Source organism: Sciurus carolinensis, chromosome 4 (assembly GCF_902686445.1).
Source record: "Sciurus carolinensis chromosome 4, mSciCar1.2, whole genome shotgun sequence".
NCBI lineage: Eukaryota > Metazoa > Chordata > Mammalia > Rodentia > Sciuridae > Sciurus > Sciurus carolinensis.
Window position 1 is genome coordinate 153,905,194 of NC_062216.1, and position 17,049 is coordinate 153,922,242.

Sequence of the window (17,049 nt, forward strand, 5' to 3'; positions counted from 1 at the left end):
TCAATGAGGTGAAATTGACAGGGAGATTTTGATGGAAAGGGAACAGTTGACGTATGATCAAGTATTGGATTATGAAGGGTAGGTCTGAGGTCTCTGCTACACGGAAAAAGGGTCATACATCAAGACTGACTTTCAAATTCCTACAGAATCATTTTAGAATAAATGTTTCCTATCTCATTTTATATGCCAAGACACCAAACACACATTTGTTAAGTAATTAGCATCAATCAAAAGTTAAAAGTTGAAAACAAATTGAGCTAATCATATAGTGTTATTGAAGAAACACCCTTCCCAAGTATTCTAAGGGCTGTATGGACAACCATCAAAAATAACTAAATATTAATTGGACCAAAATAATATGCCTGGTGTTAAGACATAAACACATTTTGTTTCAACTATCTAACACTGGGCTTGCTCAGGAAATTCACCTGTGGTAGATAATTTAATGCGCAGTTAGCAAATCCTTACTTCCTTTGTGTGTGTATGTGTGTGTTGCTGGGGATTGAACCCAGGGGCACTCTGCCAGTGAACTACAGCCTCAGCCCCTTTTAATTTTTATCTTGAGACAGGGTCTCTTAGTAAGTTGTCCAGGTTGGCCTCAAACTTACAAAACTCCTACCTCAGCTTCCCAAATTGCTGGGATTACAGACTACAGGCCACAAATCCTTACTTTCTTTGAATCATACCAAATATTTAAGGGTTCTTGTTAGTTGTTGCGAAGTTCTTGGCTCCATGGGATGAACTATATTTTCAGGATCTTAATTTTCTTCACTTTATTGTTTCCAGTGCAATTTGTAATACTTCTTCATAATCCCATGCCACCATGGATTAGAACAAAATGAAATATTTTATGGCATCTTTCCTGAATAAATGTCTTTGGGGCCATGTGTTTTCCCACATTCATGCAAAGTGCGGAGGGGATGGTATTTGACTTACCAAGTCCTAGAATCAGATGATTATGGAATATTTGTTAAGGCCATTGAGTAAGGTGAATGGAGCTACCTTTACTGAGCACCTACTATGTTTCAGGTAGTTTACATATATACTCTCTAATTATCACAACCCAGAGAAACAGACAATGTTATTCAATTTAGTAGAAGAGAAAACTGAAACTAATTGTGTCAAACCAAATTTTTTTAAGGTTTCCCAGGTCAGATTTTAAAACCTGACTCCAAAGACCATATTCTTGCTATCAAACCACAGCATGTTGTCTTTCTGTCTTGAGAATATTTATGTTCTCGAAGTATAAAAAAGAGCCACTGGAGTTCATTGTTATAGAGCAATGGATGCCCATTGTTATAGAACACAAAGCCTTCTCCCATTTTTTAGTGGAAGCTCCTAGGTTTTCCTGATAATTGAATCCCCAAGCCCAGCACTTGGCATGCCATCTAGAAAAACATAGAAAGTTGGATACGAGAAGCGGAAGAAATAAGGAAAAAAGAATGTCGCAACTGAGCCTCTGGTGGTAATCTCAAAAAAAGTAAAAGGAAGATCCTTGGTTTTCTTGCTATATTTTTCTGTTTAACAGGATAAAGGGGTAGCACGGGGCAAAGGGTAAACGGAGAGTATTCATGTTGTGATAATTAGCAAAACAGAGACAGAGTCCAGTGGAGCCTGGAAGTTGGACTTCATCTCCCGGGTCATTGCGCCTTTCATGGAAAGAGAGAATTCGGTTCGGGTTTCAGGCTTAGAGTTGTCATGCGAGAAGTGCAACGTTAATTTCATATTTCCTCATAACTTTCTTTTGGGGATAAGCATTTGGTTTTCTGCTGTTTATTATTTCAAAGGCATCTATATGCTAATATGCTTTATGCTAATTATTTTCATGTTTGCCCCTCAGGTTATGCTTGATATCACCCACCAGGGAGGATCATCTCTCATGAAAACTTTCAAATTTGATTTTGAAAATTATTCAGAAAAAATTAAGCCATGCTCTCTCCTAACAGGAAATAATATGCTCTGGAGAATCCTGTAATTCAAAGAAAATGGACTGGGATAACATTTGGGTTCTCATACTACCAAAATCCTCGTGAGAAGGACAGCCAGGTACACAAATCATTTAACATTGTGACACTGAAATGTTGGAAGAATGATTAAAATAAAAATCTTAATAATAGGCTGTTAGAAATCGCTAAATTACAATGTTTTATCCAGAAGGGGGAAAGAAATGGCTGTTTTCATTCTCTCACAGCGTTTGAGGTATGTTAACTGCTTCTATTGCTATAAATAATACTATGTTTTAATTGTATGTCATTGTTTCTTAGCATCATTTCTAGAAAGTTAATTCTAATGATATTAATGCCTGAAGCTGAGTTTGTGCTTACAGGAAGAATCAGGTAAAATGGAAATCTCATCTACTAAGCAAGCTTGATGTTTTCTTCCAGCACTTTTATTACAGAGATTTGTGTGTGTGTGTGTGTGTGTGTGTGTGTGTGAAGTTATAATTTATTTTGTGAGCAGAATGCTATTTGAAAGAAAAAAAGAAGAAGAAGCCAATTAACCTATCTTAAAAATATTTTTCAGGCATCCTTTTTTTTGAAGATAAACAGGCTTACAATATAATTCCTTGACATGAGATATTAAAACTTAGATGACTGAGAAAGGTATTTTACTTCTCCCTTGGAAAGAAATTGGACTCCTTTTGTTCCCAAGCACTTCAGGGGGTTCCTAGAAAAGACCTCATATTCCTTTCCCTGTGTTGTTCTCTGCCCTGCTCTTTGCTTAAGAAGAGCAAGGAGCTAGAAACAGTGGGGGATTCCTACTGCAGGTTTAAGCTCATTTCCTGGCCGGCCTCCTCTTTGCTTGTGAATCCCTCTCTATTTTTCTGGAGCTGCACCTAAGGTCCTTTTTGTTTTTTAAACGCTTTTGCTGTTAGACTTTAACAGGGACATCACTCTATAGGAAGTATAGCCTCACTGCTGATATTTCTCCTACTGACTCATTTTAATGCCTTCTGAGCTCCAAGACAGCTTTGTCAGTAGGAGAGTTTCCTTTCAGGCTTGGAAGAAAGATCTGCTTCTGCAAGGGGACCTGACAGGTAAACTAGGCTCTCCCCAGGAGGCAGGAGATCAGAAGGAGCCTCCACAAGGCAGGTGAAGACAGGGACCTACCCAATATGAGCTGGGACTGTTAACCAGGGGTTTTTTCCCTTACATCATCATCTCTATAAATAGGAAGAGTCATTGCTAGGGATACAGTTGGTAAACTGGCTAAAATAAATGATTGTCAAATAATGATAAAATAACATTTTGTTGAAAGCTGATCATGTTGACTACATTTTGTTGCAATCAAAGAACCTGCAAGGTTTTATGTGCCCAACCCTTGTGACCCATCACTATTTTCTTTTTATTCTACTTCTTTGCCTGTGATAATAACAAAATAGCTACACATTTTCCCTTTGAAAGTTGTATTTGAAGAATGATTCATTAAACTAACACATTTGGCCTTAATGCAGCCCCAGTCAAGATGAAATTTTATCTTCTTGCTCATCTCTGAGCATAATTCAAAGATAATTCAAATAGAAAAGCAATTTGTGTGCCATTAAGCACCACAATTTATTAGGTGCCATGAACTACCCAGCCTGATTAAGAAGGCTGCTATTCGTGTATGATTCTCTTCACCAACTAAGTTCCATGAGGACAGGAAAGACACCGAAATACTACCATTTGCTGGTAGCTCTGGAAGGTGGTGGCCATTTGTGGACTTCAGCATGTGTGGGGTGGGCCAGGCTTAGGCTTCAGGGGCAGCAAATGTTCAATCAACCCAACTCCCAGAGTGCTGTGTGCCCTGGGGGGATTGGCACTACTGATTCTGAAATGCTCTTGGAGCACGGTTAGAAGCGCACAGCTTTAAACTAATAGGAACTAGAATTAGATAAGCCTAGGTTTGAGTCCTAGCATTAACACCTACTCATTTTCAGCCTCGATGAATACTTTTTACCTCCCCATTCCTCATTCTCCTCATGGGTAGCTAACATTAGGAGAAATTTTAAAAATCACATTTACTTTACTTTTGCCTATGAGGATAAAATGGGATGGCGTATTTGTAAGATACCCGCATCTAGTAAATGCTCAACTAAAGGTCATTACTTCTATTATTATGGCTGTTTTATATCGTAATAATGCCTGTAGGATTATCATGATTAATGATATTAATGGCTAAACAAGTTTCAGAATTTTTCCTCATGGAGAACTTAGGTAGTAGAAATCAAATGAGACACATAGGAAATACTTTTTCTGCCAAAAAAATAGAATCAACAAAAATAATGATGTGGAAATCTCAAGTCTTAAGTGTGATTTGTTGGAGTCCTATACATCATCACAGTTTCAGTAAAAATTTTATAAAAGTCTAAGATGTTGTGAAGATTTTAAAGATTCACCAAATTTGGTTGCTTTTTTCTAACCAATGCCAATAATATCCAGGTGAAGTAGAAAGAAAAAATAAAAAATAAAAACAAAACAGTTACAAGCAAGATAGTTCTACCCTTACTGCCAAGAATCCAGATGTCTAGCTAATAAACTTGCTTTTTCATTTTTCTTCTGGGTGCCTGATATTATGAAAGCCATTTTGTAATTGGTTTCTTGTGTCGCTAGAGTGGTGACCTGGTGGATTATAGGCTGCAGGATGACATCCTGAGGGTTGTGGGGTGTGGAATTGATCAGAATGAAGGCATAGGAAGAGACATCTTGCTGGTTGAAAGTCCCTGGTGACTGTCAGGATGTCCTTAGGCCTCCAGAGCATCATACCACAGCATGCACACAGGTCTGACGGCCATTAAAAAGTTTTAGCTTTGCAACTCGATGACAGTAAAGAAGCTTGGGTTTGCCTCTGACACACGTGACCCCTCCCTGAAAGAAAAGACAGATGTTAATTACAACTTTGCAGAGTTGGAATGAATCACACCCTTCTGTATCGAAAAGTCAGTGTTGACTTGCCCCAAAGAAGAAAATGTCCCACAAATATATTTAGTACAAAAGGTTCTGACTGCATATAAATCTCATTGAAAGTAAAAAGAGAAACCTTTTTTTTCTTTGTATTCGAAAACCTTCTAATGACAATAGAGCCTTTTACAAAATAATATCTGGAGTGGATATTTATGTTTCATTTAATTTTCGCCTTTTCCTGTGGCTCTCCCTCTTTCATGGAGCCATTTCTTCAAAAGAAATACTGACCAGAAATTGCTCTGGTGTGCTTTATGGTATTTCACTTTAAACAGCCACAAGTAGATTACAGTGTAGTATCATTTACCTTTCCCAATGTTTAGCATATAGAAGTGAACAAATAAATAGCAATTAAAAGGAGATGGCCTCACTAGAATTATGGCAATGCTCCCCCAGATTTCATTTCCATTCTGTCAGTCTTTGATGGGATGTTAGCATAATTTCTCTTTAAATGGGCACGATTTGAAACTGTTCACAGTCACAAGTGAGAGAACAAAATAAGAGAGATTTTCATTTCTAAGACTGCCTTTCTCTTATCTACTAGTCTTGTCTCCCAGACTGTCTGTCTGTCTCTGGAAAGCAAAGTCAATAAAAATGATTAGAGTTGGCACCTCACAAATGTACACCCTTAAACCATGAAGCGGTAATGCTGTGCAGGAAATATTTTTTTGACCTTTTCAAATTGCATCCAACTGTCTCGGGAATTTCTCAGGGACTAGAGGTAATAAGGTTCAATCCGTTTTACTGTCTGGCTTCAAATTTAGTTCCTTCGAAGCTCTAACTTATCTGTTCTTTGCATCTTGGCCCTGGCATCCATTCGGTGCAGGAATCCATGCATCTCATCTCTTCTCCTCTTAGGATTTTGCTAAAGGATCACACTGTGCAATCTACAGCCATGACGACTTTCCTCTTATTGCCTCCTTCAAAAGCAAAATATCAGCAAGAGAAGATTAGTGGGCATTTTGTCCTTTGAGAAGCCCTTGTTGAATTTAACCAGCTAGCAGATTTCATCCTATCTTATATCTGTTTTTACCCAGATGATTTATGTTTTAATGATCTTTATTCTATATAACTTTTTCAAATGAACTCTACCATGGGTGTTTGAAAAGTATAGAAGAGGCCAAAATAGGCAGATTCCTTTTGTTTTAAATTGATTTTGTTTTTTCTTCTGTGAGTCCAAATGCAATGGACACACTCCCTGGTAAGGAAGGGAGTTATCCAAGTGTGACATACTAAAAGGCAGCTGAGTGGCCTCATTCTTCACTGTGTTCCCTGAAGGAGAACAGAAAACAGAAGCTGGGGACACATTTCTTGACCCCATGAAAGCGCCGGGTGTCAGGAAGCCTTGACAAGAGTTAAAAAGCTTGTCTTACTTTTCATATTCTGACCATCTCTGTGCTCAATGTGATCCTGGGTGTCTCCTCGTTGGTAGAACACGTCTCGTTCAAAAGCACACTCTGTCTTGCTGCCCCCATCCATTGCTGCTGCGCTGCCTTCTGCGGAGATTAGAATCTTGGCTGGAATTTCCTGTGGTCAGTGGAGCTTGGAGCCTCTTTCTGGCTTGGAAGTCATGTTCATGGGCAAACAGCCATCAGGAGGAGGATGTCTTTTTGAAGTTGCCCTTCGGGGAGAGAGTGTATTTTCTTGTCCACTAATTTGTCGAGTTTGATCCTCATAAAATATTTGGCTTTATAAAAGTGAGATTATTTCAAATGACCCTATTTAGAAAGTAGGCTTGGGGAAGAGGTCATGAAGACAATTTTTTGTTTTGTTTTGTTTTATTCACACCAATGTGCCTTATCCTTAAAAACATTGAGTGTACTCATACCATTGTTCATCTTCATCATTACAGCTTATATTTTCCATTTAAAACAAAATATTTGGGTTAAAGTTAAAATGAAATCTATAAAGTATGTTTAAGAGCAATTTGCCTTCAGTCTGCAGCTGTGGCTCAGTGGTAGAGCGGTTGCCTAGCATGTGTGAGGCGCTGGGTTCGGTTCTCAACACCACATAAAAATAACGATACTAAAGGTCCATCAACAACTAAAATAAATATTTAAAAAAAGATTAAGTTGCCATTTTGTCCCTGGAAATTTAAACCATCATAATAATTGAGTCACCATCCCGATGCTGTCCTTTATGGCAAACTGGCATTTTATTTAGCAAAGATAAAGTATTCTGGCTGTTTCACAAATTCAGATTTACCCAATATTTGCAATAAGCTTAGTGTCTTTATCACCAGCTGGGGAAGAGGGAAAACTGTCAGGGATTGTAATTAAAGCAGGTTTGATTCTTGAGTGGAGCTGCGGTGCACCTGAGAGGTTGTTAATGCAGGTGTGTGTGCCCACGTGCACCTGTGCAGTCGCGTGTGCCCTGTGTGTGCTGACCTGAGCTCAGGATGAGAAGGCAACAACTCTAAAACCAAATGGATTCTACCCTCCCCATGGATGTCATCTCTTAGTATATTGGACACTGGGTCGTAGCTATTAAGCCTTTCAGAACAGAGGGTGGATCTAATCATCACACATTCAGTGTCTCCACTTTTGCTAAGATACAGCATCTTTCTTGCCCTTCAGGTCCTGGAGGTAAAGCAATGTCGATGTTCAGATTTTCTACTGAAAGCACAGGGTGGTTTGAATCAGCTGGAAAGAGGTGGTGGTGGCTGGGCTGCTGTGTACTGAGTAATTTTGTTTGCTGGGTAATTTTGTGGAATGACTGAGAAATGAAAGAATCTTGAGGTGGCGAAGCCAAGAATAGTAACAGCTATTTCTTATGAGATAACTACTGTTTATGGGGTATCTCCTGGATAACTTGTCTAACCCCATTAAGAGGCACAACTGTCCTCAATTTGCAAGGGGGAGGAAGAGAGGCTTGGGGAGCTTAAAAACTGAATTTCCTTTTGAGTAGCAGGAGAATTGTATGAAGAGAAGTATTTTTGCGTGGAGAGGAACAGAGAGATTCATTTGTTGTGCCGGGTGGCCTCTGGACATTCCCTCCTTCTTTTTCTCTTCTTCCTTCATTGCCCACACTCCTCCTCCTTCACTTCTTCTCCTCTTCCTCCACTTTACTTCATTCTCCTTCTTTTTCTTTTCCCAAAGTGAAGCCTGATAGAACACGTAGCGTTCCATTGGGTCTTCTTCCACAGAATGGCCATCTCTCTCTCCTTTGCCCTTGACTTGCTTTCCCTAGAGCTCCTAACGTCATTATTTTGGAAGTTCACTGAAGACCCAGGGTTCTGACTGGTGGCTCATATTGTGGTAGGCAGACTTTTTTATTACCTTCATGTGACAATGCAGGTGGCAGGAGACGGTGACTCATGAAGTCGTCACAAGCTCACATTCAACCCTGCCCCTCTACCTTTTGTCTATTAATGAATGTCCAGGATCAAAAGGGTCCAAGAAAGAACTGAGGAAAGCAGATTCTTAAATAATGGGTGGGTAGCCCAGGAAAACCTGTTTCTGTAAAAATAATAGGTTTCTATATTAGGATCTATAGTAAATTAAATTTCTTCAAACATACATCTGAAATATTTCTTCTTCTGTTTGGCTCACCTATCTATTACAAAAATAAACATTCTTGATTACCAAAGCAGGCTTGTTACTGTGATGTCAGCTCAATGGAAATATGGATGCAAAGGGATTCAATTTCGCTCTCATGGCAATGCCTCATATACTTCAATTTATGTCTCAGGGAAGGGGTTGGGTTATTTATCCAGGGTAAGCCAGGCTGCTGGGCTGCTCAGACTCACTTAGTCTCCAATGCTGCGGCCGGCAGCCTGACGGGGTGTCATTTGTTCCCAGGCATAGCAGAAGACAGAAAATTGATTCAAATCTAAGCAGAGTAGTAGAATCTCAAAAGCTGTCACCACCATTCACTGCGCATACCCTTTTGCTGGAGTGGGTACTCTGAAAACACAGTCAACATCTTACTTGTGATAAATGTCTTCCTCTTAAAAATTTCAGACAGAACTCCACAGGAAAGGGAGCCTGGTTTTAGGTACAAATATGATCCCAAGGTTTCTCTGTGCTTCTCTCTTTCTTTCTTACTTAGGTCTTAAGGTTCTTAAATATGCACGTGATCTCAGTTCAGGGTTCATGAAAGACTTGATGTCTTGTACAAGGTCCCTTTGATTCTCGCTGTCACCCTCATGGAAACCAAACTCAAAATAATGTAAGCAAGCAAGAATAAATCATTCTGAAGCAATCTGCCATACCCGTTGTCTCCAGCACTTTTTCTCTTACTGTGGAGACCAGAGGAGTGACAGACGTGGCTTTCAATCTGTGCCTTCAGTGGTCGCGCACCTGCCTCTGTGCTGTGATACCCGGGTAACCTCCACTTACTGTCAGGGCTACAGCAGTATTTATTTTTCCTTAATTGGAACCCCACTGACACCCTGTGAGATTTCCCCGCTTGGCAAGGCAATATATTCCATATAGACCTAGAGCACCACCACCATGCTTGGTTGTAATATTATAGTCAGAAATATCAACATTGGGATCAAAATTAACATCTAGGCTGCTGGGGTTTCCCCACTACCTTCTGATATTATTAGGAACTCAACATGCTTCTCAGAGTTTGTCCTCGGAGGTAAAGCAGTGTCAGCAGAGGCTCAGATCCCATACTCTTTGTCACCGTGACTTCTTTTAGTTCTTCTTTTGCTTTGAGCAGTGTGAGAATCGTAAAATTACTATTACCCAGAGTGAACCAGGAAACAATGACCATCAGAGGTGTGGGCGCTCCATATAGAAATGTCTTTATATATCTATATAGTTTTGTCCTTTCTAGATGAACAAATATAGCAAGAGGCCTTGAAGCCCTTGATTTCAATAAAATTAACAAGTAATTCCCATTCTGTCTTAACTTTTGGGGGTCAAAACAAAGTTCATTTCCTCCAACATCAGAGGGCCACTTCCTTGTCTGCATTTGCATTTGCTTTTTTGTGTGTGTGCTATTTTTATGTTTGTCATTGAAGTTCATGAAGACTTAATCATTAGCCCTCTAATTTTCCAGAAAAAAAAAAAATGTTGATTTATTGAACTGGCTGCAGAAAAGGAAGAAGAAGATCAATCTGACATTGTAGGTTAATAGTAGGGAACAAAACACATTCATAATTAGAAGAGAAAAGGACTTTCCTCGTTCCTTCCAGTTTATAATAAAAAGCCCCTCGCCAAAGTGTCTTAGAAAATAATGCATTCAGACTGAGTCGAATTACCGCCTAGCAGATTCTATTTATCTGTAGCTTAAAAAGCAGCTGCGTTTTTGTAAAAAGCAATGAACGTGGCAGTCCTACTTAAGGTAGAAGAAAAAGAACACCCCTTGTTTTGTAATAAGGGGATTTTCAATTTAAAAGAGAGAGCGAGCCTGTTGTGTGAAGTAGGGTTATTACATTCACTGTATTCTATCTCGCCCACCAGGAGGCTAATAATGAAGGGGCCAGGGAAGGAGGCCAATGCTACAAGGGTTATCTCACAACCTCAGATGCTGGGTAAGTCGAAGGAGGCAGAATCACTTCTGGATGACATTCAGAAAGGCCGGAGCGATTATTTGGAAGAGAAAAGCCTGCCTATTCTTTCCGAGGTAAACAGTTCATTTCATCTGTCAGCAGCATGATTCAGTAGAAAAATATATTTATATAAAGATATCTATAAAGTTTCCCTTTTTTAAAAAAAAATCATTTTAGATGCGTGAATATCCCCTGACCTGCCCGTCCACTGGTCCAGTGATGAATTATTAGAAACCTGCTTAGACAAAGGCTGCGCTTGGAGCCCCACCACACCCAAAACCAGGCTTTGAAGGATCTGCCAAGCTCACTTTTAATCATGAGAAAGAAATTACCCACATGGAGACAGCAGAAAATGAGAAAGTAGAACTCGTGCTGCGAATAATTCCAGCGAGTGCCAAGGGGCTAGTTGAGGAATGACTTCATGAGGTGAATATCTTTAGCTTGTACTTAGGGTTTGGTTAGCGTATAATCATTTTCTCTTTTAGGAACGGTGACTATCATAAGCGTGTTTCCTAACCAGGACTCAGGGCATCTGTCAGGACGTTGACAGATTTAATATGAGCCTCGCCCTCGTTGTTATTTACGATGACTAATTTTACATTTGCAAATATGCCGAAATCAATTTAGGCGGAAAGTCCTCTCTGAGCCTGTGACGGTTCCTCGCTGTCTGTATTCCTGTGCACTGCTGTGAGTGTCTGTCTGGTGACCTCTGTCTCTGTGTGTGCATGTGCCCCTGTTCTTGTCTCTTCTCTGTTGTGAACACAGGTTGGGAGAATTAGCCAACTGATGGGTACTCAAATGTGATCCAAAGTTTTTCATTTGATTTTTGGAACAGGAAAAAAAAAAAAAAAAAGGAATATATCACTTCATGATTAATGGTCAATTTGAATTTTTAATTCATATGAAAGGAGAAAGGGGAGGAGATATGAATCAAATGACGAGACTGACCTTTTCCCTTTGGGACAAGCATGATTCAAATTAAACATCACTTTCGCTGTGAAATTAGTTTGAAGTCTTTTTTTTTTTTTTTTTTGTGGCTGATTTAACTCCTTGATGTCTGCTCTTTCAGAGATCCCTTCTATCCCAGCTTTGTGCCTGAGTTTATTCCCAGTAGCCTTTGTCCTTTGTTTCATTTTTCTAAAGATCAGATCAGAGTATTTTACTACTTCAAAAGCTTCGTTACTCACAAGATAAGATCCTCCCTAAAACATTTCTTTGCATCCCAAACTAATGTTCCGATAAAAATAAGTAAGTAAATAAATAATCGCTTTCTTGATTTAAGGCTAATTTGATCAGGGAGGAGGGAGTGGGAAAGCAAGGTTTCTTTGTGAATCACAGAGCAAGAATGCGACAAAACCCCCCAGTTTTCTCCCGATTCTCTAGTTTCCCACATAACCAAGTCACAGGATCGCCATGCCAACCTGAAGCAATTTTGGCTTTGAGCAAGCATTTGCCTGGACTCTTTCAAACTACCCATCCGTCCTGGTCCACAGGACTCAGGCCCAAACTTGTAGAAAGAACAGGCTGTAGGAGACTAGGCCAGATTGCTTTCCTGTTCCTGCACTTTGCTTGATGCCACAGTTAAGCATCATCAGGACTGAGATGTGGTCGACTCTCGTCCTGGAGTTGGGTGGCTTGGGGGGAAAGGGAAAATACGGAAAGGGTTTGTCTTTCAGTGTATTTTCGGAAGGACAATGCTAGGGCTCTTTAATACCTCCTCTACCGGAAGGAGAGGTGAGGTAGGGAACTGAGCCAGCTGGGCTTGTGTTGGGGGCTGGGGTGAGCCAGCTGGGGTAGAGGTAGAGGTGGAGCCAGGAGGTAAAAGGTGGAGGCAGATGAGCAGCTGTGTTTATTTTAATACATATCATTTAACCCTCACCTAAAAACAAATTGGAGAGGTTTGGGAGTGCATTAATCTGGACCCAATTAGCATGTCTTTCTCCTTCAAAAGTGCAACCTGAGATTAATGAATATAAACTAGAGTTTCAGATGCAGCACTTAAATCATTTGCATGTTTCATGCATGATAATTGAATTTATGTATGCACTTCCTTTCATTTAACTATTTCCAGTCTCCTAGTGATTCACATAAACCTAGACTCCATTATACTAACCTCTAGGTGGAAATAGCTTGCCTAGACTTTACTGCTGAAGGGAAAATCAAGTTTTTGTTGTTTTTTTTTTTTTTAATGTGAATTTCAATAATACAATTTTTTTTTTTTTTTTTTTTTTTTTTTTACAAAGAAGAGGACAGTGCTTAATAGTCTGGTATGTGTTTGGTAAATAGGCACCTCAGGTTTATTTTTGAAAAACCATGGCATTGAGTTTTCAGTGGTCCCAGAGAATTGAGTTCAGTGTGGCCACTTAAAAGTGTCTTAATAATACCAAGAGCTATGTCACTTTAATGCAGCATTAAAAATGTTCTTGGAGTTTGGACCTGAGCTATTTAGATGACTGAGAGATATCAGTGCACATTATTGTTTCTGGCATAGTTAGATATTTGTTTTCATAGATGGGGTCGGGGGAATGGTATCTGTCTCTACGAAAGGCTCTAGATGAGCAGTTAGCACTTGTCCCTTAGTATGCTATAGGTTTGATTCTTTCTTTCCTTTTTGTTATTTAGGTGTAGAGGGCTTCATGCTTACATAGTGCAAGCAGGTACTAAGGCCCCCTCCCCACCCGCCCCCAAATGAACCATCTAAACGTGGGCAGTGGATATGCAAGACAGCTTCCTGGGGCAGAAGTTGAAGCAAGAGGCTTAAACAATTCCCCCGGTTTCAGTTTGTTCCAGTGATTTGTCTGTCTTCTCTGTCTTTCCTCATGTGTTTCCAAGTTCAATGTCAAAGTGACGAGCTTTTCTCCAGGAATTTCCCCAGTGTCCTTTGTTTTTGGTGAATTCAATGGTTGAATGTTGCTGAGTGTCTCCTGGTCTTGTTTTCCTGGTCCTTGTAGTTAAGAATGTCGTTGAAGGATAAAATCTTGTTAATCTGTGATGTCACAATTTAAGTGTGCTTCCTGTCACTTATGTGTAGTTTAAAATGTTCCTTAATGTAGCATGAAATGATTGGTTAGCTTTGAAATGGTTGTGAAGTCATGTGAAGAAAATAAGTTTTGCATCCGACCAAGATAAATTCACTCTAGTGCTTTATGGCTTTTTATTCCTATGTGATAGTAATAAAGTCTCATGTAGGGATGGAAGCCATGAAATACATTGTGAAAAATCATCAACTCAGAAGGGGCCATCAGTATAGAGGACGTTAGCCTGTGGAGCTGTGAACGTGATGGCGCGATGACCTAGTGGATAGCTCTGCGACATGCTCGGTGTTCCTCTGAGTCACTTTATTCTTAGATTTGGACGGCTAAGGAATCTAGGTGACAAGAGTTGATCCATCTTTGCCATCATTGATTGACATGTACATTCGGGATAGCGCATTTCTGTTGATCATACGTTTTTCTCCGATCTCTACTAATGAACGTACTCTAGGGGATCTATGGTAACCCGCTTTTCTGGTAGGCACATTGAATCCTTATGCCTTTTTTTTTTTGCTTTTTTTTTTTTTTTTTTCTTTTCTGCCAACTGTTGAGGTCTTTCTTCTGAAACAGAGAAGAAATAGACAAATCAGATTTACCTTCTTGGAAATGTGGTCCAGATTTCTCTACTCCCAAGCTCCAAAAAATAAATAAATAAATAAAGGTGTAGATGGTATGGGTTAGAGCAACGCCGCCTGAGAGCCATAAACCCACTGAGCTGTTCCCCACTGCAGGGCGTGGGACAGTGCACAGAGGAAGGAAGAAGTACTTTGGAATGGAATTGGGTTCTAGTGGTGCCCACTAGAGTGGGTCTACTCTGTGACCTGGAGCGAGTGATTTAAACTGTGGGCTTCTTTCCTTATCTTGAAAATGGGGTAGCAGCAATTCCTACTTTGTAGCCTGTTGGGAGGATAAAATGCATATAGTGCCTAACAAAGTACTTAACATTAGATTTTTTTAAAAGATCATGAAATATTAGTTTTTCTTCCTTCCCTCTCCTCCTGTTCCCTTCTCTCTCCCTCCTGTACCCACCCTTCCTTCAGATATTAGTCTAAGACAACACCTTTGGATCTAAGCAGCACCTTGAGAAAGAAAAGACTTCTTCGAGAATGTCTTGTTCCACCTCCTTTCCATATGGGCCTTAAATGCCCAGTTTGGATAAATGGTTTAATTTTTTTTTCTACTTGAATTATTTAATATATTCTGCTCAACTGTATTTATTTTGACTGCTTTCTGTATGTTTATGTTTGCTGGAACTGTTTTAATATGGAATATTGACCTATACTTACTTTTACTGGCTTTCTGTATTTTTCAATGAGAATTCTAATAAAAATTATTTGTGTTCCCTTTTGCCTCTCCATTTCCTCCATACAATGCGATGTGCTTTGAAAACATCTAGACTTCCCTAAGAGGACAAAAGTTACCTTTTCCTTAGAAACTACTCACTCACGGTGCCAAGAAAACCATGTCCCTCCTCCCCACATCTGATTTGCACATCAATGTGGGGAAATTGTTGTGCATTGATTTCTAACTTTGATGCTTATTTTAAATCTATAAAATTTAGAATTTGACACTTGCTAAAATCTGTAGAATAATGGTGCTAAGGAGAAGGACTTTGCAAGTACCCTCATACTGAAACTTCTTTAGATTATAGAATAATGTAAGTGTATTGTTGTCAAAAATCGAATATAGTGAAGAAAATCCATAACACCACACATACCTCCAGAGTTCTTCTATTATAATTGAATTTGTCTTTTAAATCTTATACTAATCCCTATATCCCCAGATCCTGTAATGTCCCTAATATTTAGGAGATATTCAAATATTTGCAAATAAATGAAGGGGAAAAGAAGAGAGAAGAAGGTTAGGAGGAGTGGGTGGAGGAAGGGAGAACAAGGAGGATAATTAAATAGCAAAAGTCTGGGCAGGTGCCATGGCGCCCACTTGTAATCCCAGGAACTCAGGAGGCTATGGCAGGAGTATCACAAGTTTGAGGCTAACCTCAGCAACTTCATGAGGCCCTAAGCAATTTAGCAAGACCCTGTCTCAAAATAAATAAATAAAAAGATCTGGGGCTTAAGTGGTCAAGCACCCCTGGTTCAATCCCTGTTATCAACAATAAATAAATAAATAAAAAGTAAAAGACTGCATCACAATGGGAAATGTATTTTAAGTTTAGGAAGCAGAGTAAACACACGAACATGAGTAAAGGCTCCCTTAAGAATGAGAAGAGTTTAAGTTTGCAATACGGTAGAGTGCTAGACCACGCAAGAATGTAATGTAACACGAATGGCATAGACAAAAGTTCAGTAGGGATCCAGAGCTAGCAAAGTTCCCTGGAATCAAGGAAAGACCATCAGGAGTTAGAATGGCAGCCAAATTTCTATGAGCAAGAGTCAAAGATTTGAAAATTAATTTGTCAAGGAATTCATGAAAAGCCTTTCCAACACACAAAGTATTCTACCCTGGAGAATATATTTACTTCTAAATACCTTTACAAGTGCCATTAGAAGCAGATAGTAGATTTCAACAGACACACTGAGATTAACTAATTATTGCTGAGTCTCAGTGGGCTGCAATTAGCCATTGCCCAAGTGGGACAGGGTGAGTACAAGCTGCCAGCAAGCCTGTGATTTCAAGGACAGCCACATATGCACTCTGTTTTCCCTCCTTTCCTCTTGTAGGAAATTTAAATCCCGAGTCTTGATGTAACTCTGAGACAACTTGTACAAAACTTCTTGTCCGCAAGAAGGGCTCATCACCTCCCAATAGCACTGGTCTCGGCAGGGTTACAGGTTGGCCGTAAATCTCACAGAGTATTCATTCTTGTGTAAAGTGGAGGTTACCTATATTGGCCAGTGGAGCACAATGCAGCAGTGAATAGTGCTCTCAGCAAGTAAATGAGTAAGTCTCCATCTTGCAGTGGCACAGGCAAACGACCCAAGCATCAGGAGAGAGACAGGGTGCGCTTGTGCCCCATCAGATGTTTCTCTTTATCAGAGGTTTGGACCACCAACATGGTGTTAGTCAATGGAGGATGGCATCTGTGGGATCAGAGTTTGGGAAAATCACACACTGTCCAACACACTCAAATCCCAAATGGTACCATGAGCTTGTGAGGCATCCTAAGAAGATGAGATAGAGTTCAGGATTCTCTTATTCTCTGGGTGGTACCATACACTCTGACTCCATGGTTGAAATAGCATAATCTGATATTTGTAGTCACAACATTGGTTTCACCAACTAGATACATACTCTGAGCTGTTTGCATGGGTGGGAATGGGTCCTGCTGCCCCCTCCCCACCCCCCCCACAACTCTCTCTTGCCTGCCTTTATCACCAAAGTCACCTGCATGTGCTGGTGAGGCATAACTGAAATGATTTGATTCTGGATCCAAGTGGGCCTACCTGTGAGAGCAGAGTCTGGGAATTTGGGTGCACCATGACCATTGGTTATGAGCTTCTGATTTTCCATTTCTAAATCAATTATTGGAATCAAATCTTCCAAGGACAGCCACTCCAGAGAGGAATGCCACAGATCTTGTTCTTAGAGGCTAGACTTGGGATTCAAAGACTGA

The 17,049-nt window shown here is 39.9% G+C and overlaps 1 long non-coding RNA gene across 12 annotated transcripts in view; it reads left to right on the forward strand.

Annotated features, from left to right (window-relative positions):
• LOC124982350 (uncharacterized) overlaps nt 1-14,817 on the forward strand; it is a 95,746-nt gene extending 80,929 nt beyond the window's left edge. For 10 of the 12 annotated variants that reach the window (XR_007108258.1, XR_007108256.1, XR_007108257.1 and 7 more), the window contains 4 exons: nt 1,947-2,046; nt 10,355-10,517; nt 10,621-10,869; nt 14,516-14,817. This is a non-coding gene — a long non-coding RNA (uncharacterized LOC124982350). Of the gene's footprint in view, nt 1-1,840; nt 2,047-10,354; nt 10,518-10,620; nt 10,870-14,515 lie in introns of all 12 variants that reach the window. The other 2 variants (XR_007108262.1, XR_007108266.1) reach the window with 2 other exon arrangements.
• Nucleotides 14,818-17,049: the final 2,232 nt, after the last annotated feature.